The sequence below is a fragment of the Crassostrea angulata genome, chromosome 5 (assembly GCF_025612915.1).
Source record: "Crassostrea angulata isolate pt1a10 chromosome 5, ASM2561291v2, whole genome shotgun sequence".
NCBI classification, from domain to species: Eukaryota; Metazoa; Mollusca; class Bivalvia; order Ostreida; family Ostreidae; genus Magallana; species Magallana angulata.
In genome coordinates, this window is record NC_069115.1 from 53,586,802 (window position 1) to 53,602,797 (window position 15,996).

Below are 15,996 nucleotides of genomic sequence, written 5' to 3' on the forward strand. Positions count from 1 at the left end.
TGGGCTTCACAGGATTTGATCTTGTGACCAACCAACTTCATATCCTGGTGAACTTTTTGGTCAAACTTACACTGTTCACTTGTTTGACAGGCAATTTCACACTGATGTGCATCACTCTCTGTAGGACCAGTATCCATTTCTTCATTGATACTGCTACAACATTAGCAATTAATTATATCAACATTTTTATTAATAGTATGAAAATGTTACATTAATTGCATCCAGTCTTCATTGATTTCATCATTGATATTTAAATGCGGACTTAAATGTTGTGGCTAAATCATTGTACTTTTAAATACACAAACATGTATATCATTTGTCTAAATTGCCACGATACATATGTACCTGCATATTGGAGCAGTTTAAACAAGGCATATGGCAGGAGGGGGATATACACTACATATGTACCGCGTTTAACTTATCACACATGGGAAGTGTTGTATTACCCGGTAAATGGTCTATATCTTAGCCATCATTTAGAAATTATTTTAACCATAAACAAACAGTATATCTTTTTTAAAGATTTAAAGCTTAAAGGGACTTGGACACGATTTGACTTAAAATTCTCAAATTTTATTTTTCCATTTTCAATGGTTATACTAATAAATATAGAAGTTTATAATGCTATGTCAAAATTTGAAACTCGAATATCAAGTTATAAGCAAGATACAGAATTTAAAATTCTTTGTTTCGTAAACAAAGCTCGAATATTTTCATTTTTACATATTCGTTGTATTTGTGTAAATTTCAATCAAATGTAACATTCTTTTGTTGATGATAGTATTTAAGAAGATATTGAATTAGTTTAAATTGTTTTTACATGTCATTTGGTCTAAGAAATGGTAATTATCTACATTACAATTTTTTTAAACAACTATAAGACTCGAGCTTTGTTTACATAACTATCAATTCTTACCTCTGTATCTCGCTTGTAACTTGACGTTAACATTTAATATTTTGGCCAAACATTTAAAATGCACCAAAAAACTATTTTATACATAAAAAATAAAAATAAAACTTTTGATCTCAAATCGTATCCAAGTCCCTTTAATCACTTATAATGCACTTGAAATATTAACCTGAGCGAAGGTACATTTTTGCAAGCAGCATTTTCCACAAACAAATTGGAGTGCTGACGTAATGGTAGATGCCTTGCCTTCTTCAATTCCCCTGATTTTGCATCACACGGGTCTGGATAATCTGTAGTCGGTCCGTCGTTATTGACGAAGTGCTAAGAAATAAATAAAAAACAATTTTTTGCAGTGCTTCCTCGCCATGTTTACTTTTAAATAGAGCTATAAGGTAGCGACGCATTTTCGTGAAATTTCTCTTAATTTTCTGGCAAGTATGTTTCTTCGTGTACTCAAGCACAATAAACCAACTTACCTTTGTACATATATACGTATCTATTGTTATTTTGTTGATATTTAACTGGTCTTGAGGCCTATGACACAAGGCAATCCACCGCATGCACTTCTCTGAATTTGTCTTTGGTTTGGGAAATGGTATGAATTTGGCTCCATTTAGTTTGTCTGGATACCGATTATCTGACTTGCAGGTTCCAAACGAACTATGTTTTACCATTTTCTGTTATGTGGACAGACACACTTATATTATTTACGCTTAATTGCTAGACGCGTCTTTGTTTACGTCTTCAAAACAATGGCCGATGTCCGAGGTTTGTCCGAGGCGCGAGCTTGTGGGCGGAGCTTATTTTTCAACTCATTTCATTGGTCAAAATATGAGGTCACGAACTTTTATGGATCGGTGTATACTAATCTAAAAAATTGAACTATTTTGAAAGAGGAAATTCAATTAATTAATTAACTTTGATAGAATTCATTTAATTTTTTGTTAAACAAAATGAAAATGAAGTTTATAAGTTTATATACATCTTAAGTAATTGATAATAAGCTATGACAAGCAATGTTTGCAATGTGCTTGAAATGAAAAGATCAAAAAAGATTGTCGAGGAAAACGTCACATTTAGCCCCTTTTTCTTCCAGTAAGGTCATTCTTCTCTCAGTTATTTTATTTTTAGTGACGTCGGAGATCTCATTATATCGCATATGTTGTTTTAGCAATTTGGACTTACATTTAGACGCTAACGTAACTGCAGATGATACGAGTTTATCTAACATTCTAATATTCCCTCTCTCACAAGCGCCTATCAGACGGGCTTCATATTCCCCCATAACATCGTTTTCATCTTCATCGCTCATGCTGCTTAGAAAATCAAACGTCTCCAGAACTTTGCCAAATTCTCCTAAAGTGAAAAAAGACATGGTTACAAATATCAAAGCATTTATGTGAAAATTATTTGTTTAATTAGATTACATGGACCTGAACCTGACGCACATAGAAATTTGAGTGTTGTAGTTCCTATGTACTTTTTTATTATTATGATCATTTTTATTATTGATTTACTGATTTACCACAAAATGGTTACCCTTTTCTATTCTTTCTTTCGTCAAATTTTCAGTGAGTTTGGTTCTTTCTGTATAGATTTTTACAAGAATCTTCTCAGAAACTGGCGTTTGAAGTGATGCATTTGTCAATGATTTAATTTTGCACACATGGTTTGAACATATTTTATTGTATATATAATATACAAAGGGTTCGAACACAAGTTCTTGCAACTTACTAGGTTCTCACCCATATTAACAGCGAGTGGTAAAACAGAGGTCAAGTTGTATAGGTCTGCGCAGGAAGCATATTTCAAAAGAGCGTGAAGATCGGGCCTTTGAATTTCATGGTTAATACTCTTTTGGAGCGTTTGGATAATAAACTTTTCACATCTCTCCTTTACCTCTAATACCTGGTACTCTTCTGCGAGTGGAAGGATGGTGAAAACTGTATCATCTGTAAAAATAAAATAAAATAAACTTTAATCCATGCAATTTAAAAAAAAGACCATTTAAATCTTTACAAAAAATAATAACACATGTAAAACCACCTCTCACGTGTTCTGCTAAGCCATTTCGATTTCTGGTAGTTTTTCTGTTTTTGACATGAACAAATAATTATGTATGGCGCTAATATTGATGCAGTATTACTTAATACATTTGCAAGGTGAATTTATAAAACATGATTTCTTGTTAATACTGTGACCCCCCCCCCCTCCTCCCCAAAAAATAAAAGATTCAACCATTAAATACCAGTGATTGGAGGAATAGTCTCAGGGTCATAAAAACTCCTTAAAAATTCAACGATGTCCTTAAACTTCTTTCCTGGCAGAGGAATTTTCCTTAAACTCTGATTTAAACATTCGCTCAAACATTGGAGAATTGTCCGCTAACACCTGTTTGCAGACATGAAGCTGCATGCCTTCCACTTCAAGAATTACATCATGTTGAAGAAACAGTGTTGGTGGTTTCATATCAGTCGGGTGGATTTCGATGGATTCTTCTAATGCTACCTCCTGTTTATATTCGGTATCCATATTGTTCCTTTTCTGATTTGTATTTGTCCAAGCCCTTTATATATCTGTTCCAATAAAAAGTCATTGTATGTTACTCCAGCAGTTTCATTTTTTAAGAGAATGTCTACGAGGAAAACATGTAAAAGGTTGTGGGAGCAAGGTTCTCTGATCAACTTCATACTTTGTGGGTGACAGTATGCATCTATATGAATTCATTTGCCACAAAACTGATGTGGTCAGTCGAAACAATGTTCTGCAGCTCTGTTACTGAAAATAGCATTTTGACCATTTTAAGCATAGTTCACCAATTTCTTGATAAGAATTCTGAGTTAAGTTTAAATATAAATTCAAAAAGCCATGTAGAGTTACCACTAACAAGATACACTAGTATAAATCATTTTGTGAGAATTCACAAATAATCTTTCTGTTATGTGTAGAGAGGTCATGAATCTGGCACTTTTTGTAAAATTGTAAATATATACATTGTGGCACTTTAGATTTACTAAATCTGTTTCTAGTTATAAAAGGACATTTATCTTTACAATATAGTGGAGCCTCAGTTATCCGGACATTTTCGTTCCCAAGTCGAATCGTCCGGATAGGTGAAGCGTCCGGATATCTGAAATGTGTCTAAGGTTGTCATGAATGATAATGGATTTGTATACAATGGCTCCCAGTGTTGATACTAGTTTTTTTGCCTTTCATACCATATAGCAACACATGCTAGAGTTGTCTGTTGATATGAACGTTTTTAAATATAAAGAACTCTCTGCTTAATTTTATTATTTTGTCATTAAAAATTAACCAGACAATAATGATAACCGAATCTAGCTAAATTCTTTGTGTCCAAGTGTGATATGTGTGTGATACACTGTTGTTCGCAATTTTTCAAATTTTGAAAGCGATTTGGGAAGTCAGTGTGTTTATACAAGCTACTCATTTGGGTCTTGCACTTAAAAAAGTTGTGAAACTTAATTGACAGGGTAATCTTTTGTACTGAGTAGGGTATCATCAAATTTTACCGTCCGGTTAAATGAAGCAAGATTAGTAGTAAATCAGGGTTTGTGGTAAAAACAGACCGTCCGGATCCGGAACGCGGAATTCCGGATAAATAAGACAAATAACGTATAAAAAATCTGTTCCTAAATAAAATCGTTCATAAACTGAAGCGTCCGGTTATCTGGCGTCCGAATATCTGAGGCCCCACTGTATTTCAAAAAGCTGTCTTTGGACTCTCAATAATATTGCAAATATATTGTCTTAAAGTTGGACACTTTTGTACTTTGAAAACTCTCTAGAATCTATAGTTTAGCGTTAGTTTTACACTGTCACATGTATATTACGGGGAAAAACATATTCGCGAGCCAAACAATATTTTACTGAACTGACGGGTTGCTTTAACACATTTCAGGTTTTTTTTAAAGTCAATGCCATTTAAGTCGAGAAATCATGGGAAAAGGGGATTTTGAATATAAGCTGGAGTGGACTTAACTATTTTTTTGAAAATCTTATATATCTCATTATTAATGAAAGAAAAATTAAGCAAGCTTACATACCCTATACACCCCATTATTTGCCATTGCTACACATAAAGACAGGCAGAGTACCCATTATTTACATAATTGAATAGTTACAGGGGCAACACTACAAAATTCAAAGTCGTGAAGTACTAAAAGCCGGGCTCTTTTGGATTGTTATTATACATATTGTTTACTAAAGATTGACAATCTCTCTCTCTCTCTCTCTCTCTCTCTCTCTCTTTCTCTCTCTCTCTCTCTCTCTCTGCTAATTCGATAAACATATTGATACATGTATTAATCTTTTCATTTTTTATTAAAAATTGAACTATTGATCTTTTGATTCGGGAAGTAGGACCGAATTTCATACCCCCCCCAACCCCCCCCCCCCAAAAAAAAAAACCTCAAAAAACAAAACAAAAACAAAAACAAAACAAAAAAAACCCGAAAAGGTTACCTCAATGGAAAACAAATACTTTTTTAATTTAACAGACGATTTTTTAAAATGCGAAAGTGGTGTGGAACCCATTGTCAATGAATGTTCATCACATTAAATAATCATAGAATAAGGTAGATTTTGGTAATTACTTTTGTCCGACAGTATAAAATATTGATCTTTTATTGTTTGAGGGGTTGAGGGACCCAATACCAAGCCTGAAAAATCGTTAATAAAAGTATCATACATCATAAATTATAATACATCACAAATTACGCTTAAAATTTGTAAATATCATCATAATATCAGCGTAATAAAAAACACATTTTTAAAATGATTTTATTAGCATTACATTTTTTCAATTTTTTTTAATCACAAGACAATTAAATAGTGTAAAATTTTTGGCTTTTTTATTAGACTGCTTCATAATTCTGGGACAAGGTCATCTTACGATTGGTTATGATTAAATAACATCCCAAATAACAATCCTACAAAAACAAGTTATGATGTCTATATTATTATATTGGGATAACTTATTTATAGTTCATGTTAATTTATATGCAGGTTTTGCAAGTTGAGATCCCCGGGGGAAAGGGTAACTAAACACCTCCTTTTTTCTTTACAACTATATTTTAATTTTAAGAAAAGGTACAAACTTTGATTTTTTTCAAGAGGAGATAAACTGCTAAAAGAGAGGGAGGGGGAGTGGAGTTTATTTATTTCAGATGTACTTACTGTGTTATATTCTCAAGAACTAAAAAACCCTGCCCCCCCCCCCCCACCGTCATTTCAAGATTCCATGAATATTATAACTTAGAAAAAAGTTTGATCGAACAAATGAACTATAGCTTACATTTTGAAATTTAAATGCAAATCATATTAAAAAGGTGTCAAATTACTCCCTTTTACAATTATTTGTTTGCTTAATAAATTCAAACAGTCAAAATTAATGCGTATAGGAGTCTATAACCTCAACACCTGCAGGGTGGTTTGTAGATGGTCAGTGAAATATACACGTACAGCAATGTGATGTCTATTGCAACAGACTCCGATGATAACGATGAAATGAAGCAATGAGGCACGAGGCATTCCTAGTGAATTCCAAATGAAGAAATGATGTCAACATACTCTTTATAAATCTTTGTAAGAAGTCAGTTTTCGTTTCTGTGGATTTTTTCGAGTAAAATATGATAATCTGTGAATGAAATTATCTTGGAAAATTTTCCCTTCACCTATTTTAATTGCACTTCTATCACAGGTTTGTATATTTTGATTAAAAATCGTCCAAATGTGCTGCTTAAACCTTAAATATATTGGGACAGAAAATAGCAGTTTAGATTAGATACAAGTCTCCTTCAAACTTCAATATGTGATAAACTAAATAGCACTAACAAGACAGAACAATTTTTATGCAATTAAAATCATTCAATATTATAATATATATTAACAACACTAGTACTCATAGCATTTCTCAATGTTTTGCCTGAACTTGAACTTGTATAGCTTTGTCAACATTCTGACTAGTTTACCTTCTCTACAGAAGAGCCCAACAGGGGAGACGTTTCTAACAGTAGTAATGAAATACAAATGTAATGAATAAGAATTTTTTGAGATACAGTGATAACAACTAATTATTTTTTATAAATTAAAAGCAAAATAAGGGTTTTTTTTCATGTTTAATTACAAACACTGACTTCAGTTGATTAAAATCGCTTGTAAAATAAAATTTAAAAAACCAACAAATTTTCATTTTATTTGAAAATTGGATGTTTTTGTTAATTTATTACTTTTTAGTCATTAAGAGTCCAAAGATGGATTTTGTAAATTTGTACAAAACATAAGACAGTTTCTTATTAACACAAAATCTTAAAAAATAATTCGGCACTTTCTGAGAAATTCTCTCTCAAAAATTGACAAAGATGTACAATTAAAATTTCTTGGCATCCTGCCAACATTTACACCCTTTGGACTTCATTGTGTATATAGAATTATGAAAAAAAATATGCAAAGATTAAAGGTTTGAACTTCCTCTTTAAGAATATAGTCTTATTTTTTTCAAACATTGTTTATACATTTTGTAATTAATTACTGAATTTGACAATTTTTCTCTTAACTTTTCTGGATTTTAGAGGGCAATACTGGCCGTTACGATAAATAAAAACAACTAGTGCAAAAACAAACATATCTGACCTTAGATGGGTATCCTTTCAATCTATGATAAAATTCTGTTCATTCTTGAGACCTGCTACCACAGCTTTTTTTCCATATTTGCATGGTTTTCTCGTAGACATGCTCTTAATAGACATTTCTCACATGCACTTAGAGAATGGAAACCCCCTAATCCTTTTCTATTGAAATTTTAAAAAATCCGAGGCCAACTCGTACTTAATTCTTGTATAAGTTTTTTTATGCACAATACTTTTGTTTCTAGCTCAAAAAATCGTGTTAAGCTAGTATTTGAATTAGCGCTTTTCAACACACATTTTAATATGCTAGTTAAAAATGCAATTTCTAAAATATAGCTCATAGAGTCAATTTTTTTCCTAAAAAATAATATGCAAATTAGGATGTTTTCAAAGGAAGATAGTAAAAGTGGATGTTGACCTTAGAATATTTTTAAATTTGAAGTGGGGGGGGGGGGCATTGATAAAGTACCTGTGATATCACTATCATAGCAATGTGTCAGGATTTTCAAAACATCAGAGAGGTCAATAGTGTTTAGTTTAATCTCGAAAAAGTAAAATTGTAAGAAGAAAATTGATAACCCTTAAGAAACACCAGCACTTTGTGTTGAAATTTATTTTAGCTGAGTATTTATTGCGACATTGGTATGCCTCGAAATACAATATGTTGATACGGTCTACCACTTTTTAAATACAAATCTCTAATGCCCCCATGTTAGTAAACAGCAACCACACCCCTACACGTTAGCATAGGTTATATATTTTTGTATTGAAAGTGAAATGTATATTTAAACTATTCTGAAACATTTTTATTTTCTTTTTGTCAATGATTCAATTTTTTTTACCTACAAGAAGGATATATAATTGTCAAATACTCTGTTGTTTACTTTTATTATAAAAATCCTATACAATTATGTGAATAAATATGTGGGAGGTGAAATGACGCTGAATCAAAAAAAAGTTGATACGGTCTGTAGAATGTAATCTATTTTTTTAAATGAAATGTTAATTGTTTTTCTTGAAATTTCTTGTCGTAACCGTTTTGCAAACTTTTATAAATGAATGCATGTATATTTGGCCAATCCTCTAACTATTTTTAGAATGCGTATGACCTTTAGGCAACACAGTTGCTATACTTGCAGAATATTTATACATTTATTGTGATTTTTTTTTTTTTAAAAATCAGAATGCTTGACATATATCAGAAGAAATTTGCATTTTTTAAAAGCAGTTGTTAAAATTGAATTATCATTTGAAGGAAAGAATTGAATTTTACATTCTTTCGGAAAATGCCTTCTTTTCTTTCATTTTCAGAGTTTTTCAATACAGAAGCATTTTGCCGGAAAACGAATCTAACTGCACATCACGAAATTTTAACGAGAGTGAGACAATTTGATGAGCTTTCATTCAAGGGGTCCCTCGCTGGTTAACTAGCAACTCTAATAATCACATTTCCGCATATGGAAAATGTATAAATTAGTAGTCTATAACCTATTATACGTACCTAAGATATATTCCCTTTAATCAAACTGTTCGATTCAGTCTTTTAAATGAAGATCAAGTTCACATTACACCCTGTTTTTGAAAACTTGCTTACTTGTTGATAACAAAGGTTTTAAAGGCAGCTTTATGACAATTGTTAAAATTGCATATTTTTTAAAGTATGAGATGGGTGCGCTTGATTTAGTTTAAATTGTTGTACATCATAGTACACCGGGGAAAGCATTAAGTGCACTTAAATGGTGTAGTGTACAATGTTTGGGGACGTATGACGGAAAAGGAGGAAGTTTTAACAAAATCTGATGTCCTCCAACAACTATACTTTTTTCTGATAAAAGTACAATGAAAAAAACACATTTCAAATTTAATGGCTTTTTATAAAAAGACAACCTACATGTATGTGCGACTTCTAATGTTAAATTACTTAGAAATATTTGTCAATTTTTCAATCATAACGTTCATCCGCCTTATTGGTTTCAGTGCTACACCCAACAACATATTCCCCTAACAGTCAGCGGAGAAAAGTGTTCATCCGGTGTACACCTAAATGCTAAAGTGATGAAGCAACTTTTACTTTCGCTTTCATACCTACTATACACATCTTAGATAGTGCAGAAAATAGAAAGTTGCAAGCATGCATATTCCTTTTAGATAAATAAAATATACATTCAGCACATGTTGCAATTAGGTTCCGGTGTTGTAAAGTGAGATTTTCCCCGAATAGATGGCTATGTAGTGAGTCTGAGACTTCCCCCTGAAGACTGGCTAAAAAAGTGAGCCTTTTCTGGAAGCAGGGGGGGGGGGTCTAACTATATTACCAGTCTTCCAGGGGCAGGTCATTCTTTCGATTTCCATTTTCCCCTCCATTTTATTACAGTATATATCATAATTAATTTAGTCTAATTTTGACAGGATATATGTACTGCAACACATTGCGATTGAGTCTTTCGTAATATCGGTAATCTAAATAAGCTATTGAGCTGCTACTGCCAAATGTAAATTTGTATGATAATTAAGTTAATTTATTTAAAACATTGCCTCATCCTTAATTTAAAAAAAAATGGCCGGGGGGGGGGGGGGTCATTATATACGGCTTTTGAAACGCTCACCTTTTCTCTCATTTGCATCGTTAAATCATTTTTAAAATATTATCAACGTTTCAGAATTATAAACTATATTTAGCACACAAACATTTGAAATTACAAAACATAATTATTTTATCTGATAAAAATAGTTTCACAGTTGTGAAACTATGATTAATAACTCTCAACTATAGTTAACGACTGTTGTATACGCCTCAACTTGTGCACAATTAACAATTTCTTTTATGAATAAAAGTAGTTCTACGGTACGTCAATCCGAAGTTACCGTTAAGTTACAGTTCTGCAGCTACTTGAACACTAGCTGTGGTTAAACCTTTTAAAAAATCTTTGTTGGCTACCATATATTGTATTTACTGTTTTTTGTGAAGCAGTCTAGGTAAGCTTAACATATGGTCCGAATTTAATTAGATTCACTGGACTTCTCTCCTTATCCAAGTCAAAAGTCCTTTAATGACGTTTTGAATCATGGTACTTCATATACCGTGTTGATATAATCTATAACAAGGAATGTCTATAACACAAGCACTATATTTTTCTGTATTGTTATAATGACTTGGTCTTGTCGATACCTGTCAGACCCTTAAAAGGGACAAAAAGTTTTAATCAGACTCAGCCATTTTCTCCAAAATAACTGTTCACAATCAGTTGAATGATAAAAATGTTAACTATATTATTCTGGGTGTAAGAGTTGAAAACCTAAATTTTATACTAATAAATATATATGGTCCTAATAATGATTCTCTAAAATTTTATAAGGAGTTTTCAAATAAAATTAGAGATATTTCTCAACATATAATATTAGGTGTTTACTTTGATTAAGTACTCAACAAAAATTTTTTATTACATGAACTACATACATTTAAAAAATCCAAACTCCATAGTCTAGATAAGAAGTCCTGAATCAAATAGACAATTTTTAGCTCAAATATATTTACCGTAGCAACAACCCAGAATAAAAAAATATACATGGAGACCTACCCCCCCCCCCAAAAAAAAAACAAGACTAGATTTTTTTAACCTCGGAATCTTTACAAACAAAAGCTCCGTGAATAAAATTCTAAAATAGCTACACTTCGGACAATTCACCAGTAGTGCTTTACTGCAAAATAAGGATTCTACAACTTCAACAATTATTAACAGATAAAGAGTATGTTAATATAGTTAAGGAAACAATAAATGATGTTAAAATACAATATTCACGTCCAGTCTATAATGCAGAAAACTTATTAGAATAGACAATGATATAATACAGTTTTTTATTTTTTTATTAAAGATCAAACTTTCATGGATATTTTACTAACAGATATAACAGGGAAAACAATTTCTTATGCGACTTTTAAGACAGAGAAAATAAGTGAAAAAGAGTCAGCTCTTGATAAAGATATAACAAATATAGAACAAAACTTAGTACGTAATTCCACAGAATGGTAACAAATAAACAATTGGGGTTTGAAGTTATCAGAAATAAAAGAATGATGGGTCAGTGTATTAGGGCAGAAATTAAATAGAGAGAAGATGGAGAGAAGCCCATTAAATATTTCTATTGACTAAAATTAAGAAATCACATAACTAAATAAATACCTCAAGTGGTTAAAGATGATGGACAAGTTTTTTCTGATCAGTTTCAAATTTTAGATGGAACAAAATAATTTTATAAAAACTTACATTAAAAAAAATATTAAATCGGAGATTATCAAAATTAAAAAAAATATCGAGCGATACAGAGTCTAAAAGAATTAAGGGCCAATTTACCAATTTTGAAATTCTCAGTTTAAAAAAAAAATAGCATATATATACAATAGCTGTTATCGGGGCTAGGAACCCAAAATCAATTGCAGTTATAATGATAAGTAAAATCAACATAGATGTTTTATGTTTGATGTCAAAAAGAAGTATAAACGTACCATATACACATTCTGTGATTGCCTGTCTGTCTTTTATAACTCTTTTACAAAGTATAATGTTATAAATCTATTTTTTTTGCACCAATATCGTTACATATGTGAAATTGTAAAAACGTTTCAATCAATTTACTTAAAAAAATATGCATAGCCTTAATAGGTGTAAACATGTCTTGATTAATCCTAAATCAAATTCTAGGTTAATTAATTTTTACCGTGGCATTAAAAATAACAGTCATCCTGTTTGTTTATACATGTAGTTTCTGTCATCAATTAAATTTGCTCAGATATTCCTACCATACTTTGTGTATATTTTCGTTTGAAAGTAATTAACCTTATAAACGTCATACAACTATTCTGAATATTTTTTTTCAATACTCCTAGCCAGGTAGTTTCACTACATTCGTAAATTTGCATTGCGATTGTTCCCGTTATCTTCAAGAAAGGGAACCCTTTTCTCGTTTATTTTATTTTTAGTGTCTTCGGAGATAGCATTGTATCGTACATGGTTTTTTAGGGATCTGGAATAACATTTAGAAGCTAATGTAATTGCAGATGACAAGAGTTTGTCTAGTTTCAATTTTTCCCCAGCAATAATAAACTCAACAAGATTGTCTGTTGATATAGCTTTGTCGTCACATGCTTTGATAAGACGGTCTTCATATTTTCTGAAAACTCCGCTTTCTTTATCGCACGTGCCAATGAGAAATTCAAATGTCTCCAAAACCTTGTCAAATTCACCTATATATAAAAAACCCAATATATTTCTTTTAAATCAGTGTCTAGCTATTTCAGTACGTGTGATCACAATATTTACATCATTACCAAGACTTCGGACTACATATACCTAACATACACAGAAATTCAATATGTAAATGTTGCTATTATCTGTGATTTATTAATTTTATTACCAAATTGTTACCTTTTTCTATTCTTTCCTTTGCTAAAGTTTCCGTAATTTTAGCTCTTTCTGTACAAATTTTTACCAGCGTCGTCTCGGAAAATGGAATTTGAAGGGTGGCTTCTGTCAATGATGTGATGTTGTACTTTGCACACATACTGTGGTTTCATTAATTTTCAAGGGCATCAAATTTCGTGGATAAAGTGAATATCACAGTTTCAAGGATACGTAAATTCGTGGCCAATGACCTTATCAATACAAAATGTTAATAAAAATTGCACTTCAATGAACATTTAATTTCGTGGATCAACTAAACAACGAAATCCACGAAAATTGGTATTCAACGAATATTGATGAAACCACAGTAGTTACAGCGAGTGGTATAACAGAGGTCTGCGCAGGAAAAATATTTCAGAATAGTTTGGAGATCAGGTCGTTCAATTTCATGGTTAATAGCTCTTTGGAGTGTTTGGGTGATAAAGTGTTCACATCTCTCTTTAACCTCTGACACCTGATACTCTTTTGCGAGTGGAAGAACGATGAAAACGGTATCATCTGTAAAAAGAAAGTTAAAAATAACAATGCAATTTGGAATGTAACATCTAAATTCTGACATCGACCTTTGATATTTTGTCCGTTTTTGGAGGGAATAAGATTACGTGTACGGTTAGTTTTAATGTAGTTTTGTACAATATATTTACAATGTGATTTTATTAAACATGGGGTATTTTTAATATTTAACAACAAAAATACCATTGAATACCCGTGATTGGAGGAATAGTCTCTGGGTCATAAAAACTCCTTAAAAATTCAATAATGTCCTTAAACTTCTTTCCTGGCAGAGGAACTTTCGTTAGATCTCTTTCCTAAAACTCTGATTCGAACATTTGCTCAAACTTTGGAGAATTGTCCGCTAACACCTGCTTGCAGACATGTAGCTGCATGCCTTCCACTTCAAGAATTACATCATGTGGAAGGAACAGTGTTGGTGGTTTCATCTCAGTCGTGTGGATTTCGGGGGATTCTTCCACTGCTGCATCTTGATTAGTATCTTCCATATCCATATTGTTTCTTTTACTGATTTTTATATCTCCAAACAAACTTCCTTGATATCTGTTCCAATGATAAAGTGGGAACATGCATGCATGGTATGTGCTTGTGGTGTTTCTATCGTAGCAAAGTGACCCTATTTTAAAAAGATAGTAGAGGTCGACAATGTATACCTTGTGTAACATTAAAAAGTAAATTTGTAAGAAGAAAATCGATAAACCTATACGAACACCAGCACGTTGTTTTGAAATTAATAAGAGCTATAAACATTTTTGCCGACACAGGTAAACGTCAAGATACATTATATTAAATTGATACGGTCTGTAGAATATAAACGAGTTTTTAAATTAGTAAAATGTCAATCATTTTTTTTTTAAATTCTTGTCATATCAATTTTGCAAATTTTTTTTAACTGAATGCACGTATATTGGGTAAACCCTCAAATTATTTTTAGAATTGGTAAAGAAAATAGTTTCTACACTTGCTGAGTGTGTAATAATTTCTTTACTGTGACCTTTTAAATCAGAATTCTGAATTATCATTTGAAGAAAAGAATTGAAATGTACCCCCTTTCCATAACTGTGATATTACCTACTTTTACTTTCATTTTCAGTTAGTCAATACAGACGCATTTTGCCGAAAAACGAATTTGACTTTACATCATGCACGAAATTTTAACAAGAGTGAGAGAATTTGATGAGCTTTCAATAAAGGGAATTTTTGTTGCTGTATGAAAATTAGGGACGGGGCTATGAACCAAAATTTTCACATTTCCGCCAATGAAAAATGTATAAGTGGACTATTTTACATACCTTAGATATTTCTCTTTTAATCAAATTGTTCGATTCAGTCTTTTACATGAAGATCAAGTTCACATTAGACACTGTTTTGAAAACTTGCTTACTTGTTGATTACGATGGTCTAAAAAGCAGCTTTATGGCGGCTTACTCAGCAGGCAAAGGGAAGTATCTTGCTCTTTTAAATTGCAGCTTTTGTTTCAAAGGGAAGTATTTCGTTCTTTCAAATTGCAGTTATTAAAGTACAAGATGGGCGGGTTTGGTTTAGCTTAACTTTGTGCACACCAGTATGCACCGGTGTAAACATTTGGTATTGTATATCAAGTTCACTTAAAAGGTGTAGTGTACATGGTATGGTGACGTTAAGAACATATATGACGAAAAAGAAGGCAGTTTTAACAGAATCTGATGTTCTGCGACAATCCATTACTTATTTCTGATAAAAATACAATAGGATACACACCTTTTAAATTTAATGGCTTTCATACCAAAGTCAGCATACATGTATGTGAGACTTTTTATCCGTTTAAAATCAATTGTGAAGATTCCAATCATAGCTTTTCCCCACCATATTGGTCTCATAGCTACAACCAAGAATATATGCCCATGTCTCAGTGAAGAAAAGTGAATACCTAAAGCTACAGCACTACACTTGATTTACAAAAAGTGTACACAATGTACACTTAAATTGGAAAAAAAAATCAGGCGCACCCGATGAAGTGAGTTTTATTTTCACCTTTGTACATGTACCTACCATACGAATACACCAGGACACATTTTAGATAATGCAGATTCATAGGAAGTTGCAAGCATGCATGTTCCTTTTAGATTAATAAAATATACATGTACTGATGTAGCACTTGTTGCAATTAATCTATGGTATTGTAAAGTGAGAGTTCCCCATTAGTGAGATTTCCCCTATAGTGAGAAGGATGGCTATGAAATGCGACTTCCCTCGAAAGGCTGGCTAAATAGTCAACCAATTTTTGTCTTCCAGAGGTGAGTCATACTTACTATCAAGTTATTCTTTCCTTCATTTTAGCGAGGCTCTCCCTTCCTTCAAATATAGCTTTGTCCGGTAAGAAACAATTTGGTTTTAAGTAGGGATGTCAATTTTACTCGGTTAGCTTAGTCGATTAATCGCGCGATCGGAGGTTTTGGTCGAGCGATAGTCGAGTACTCGATGA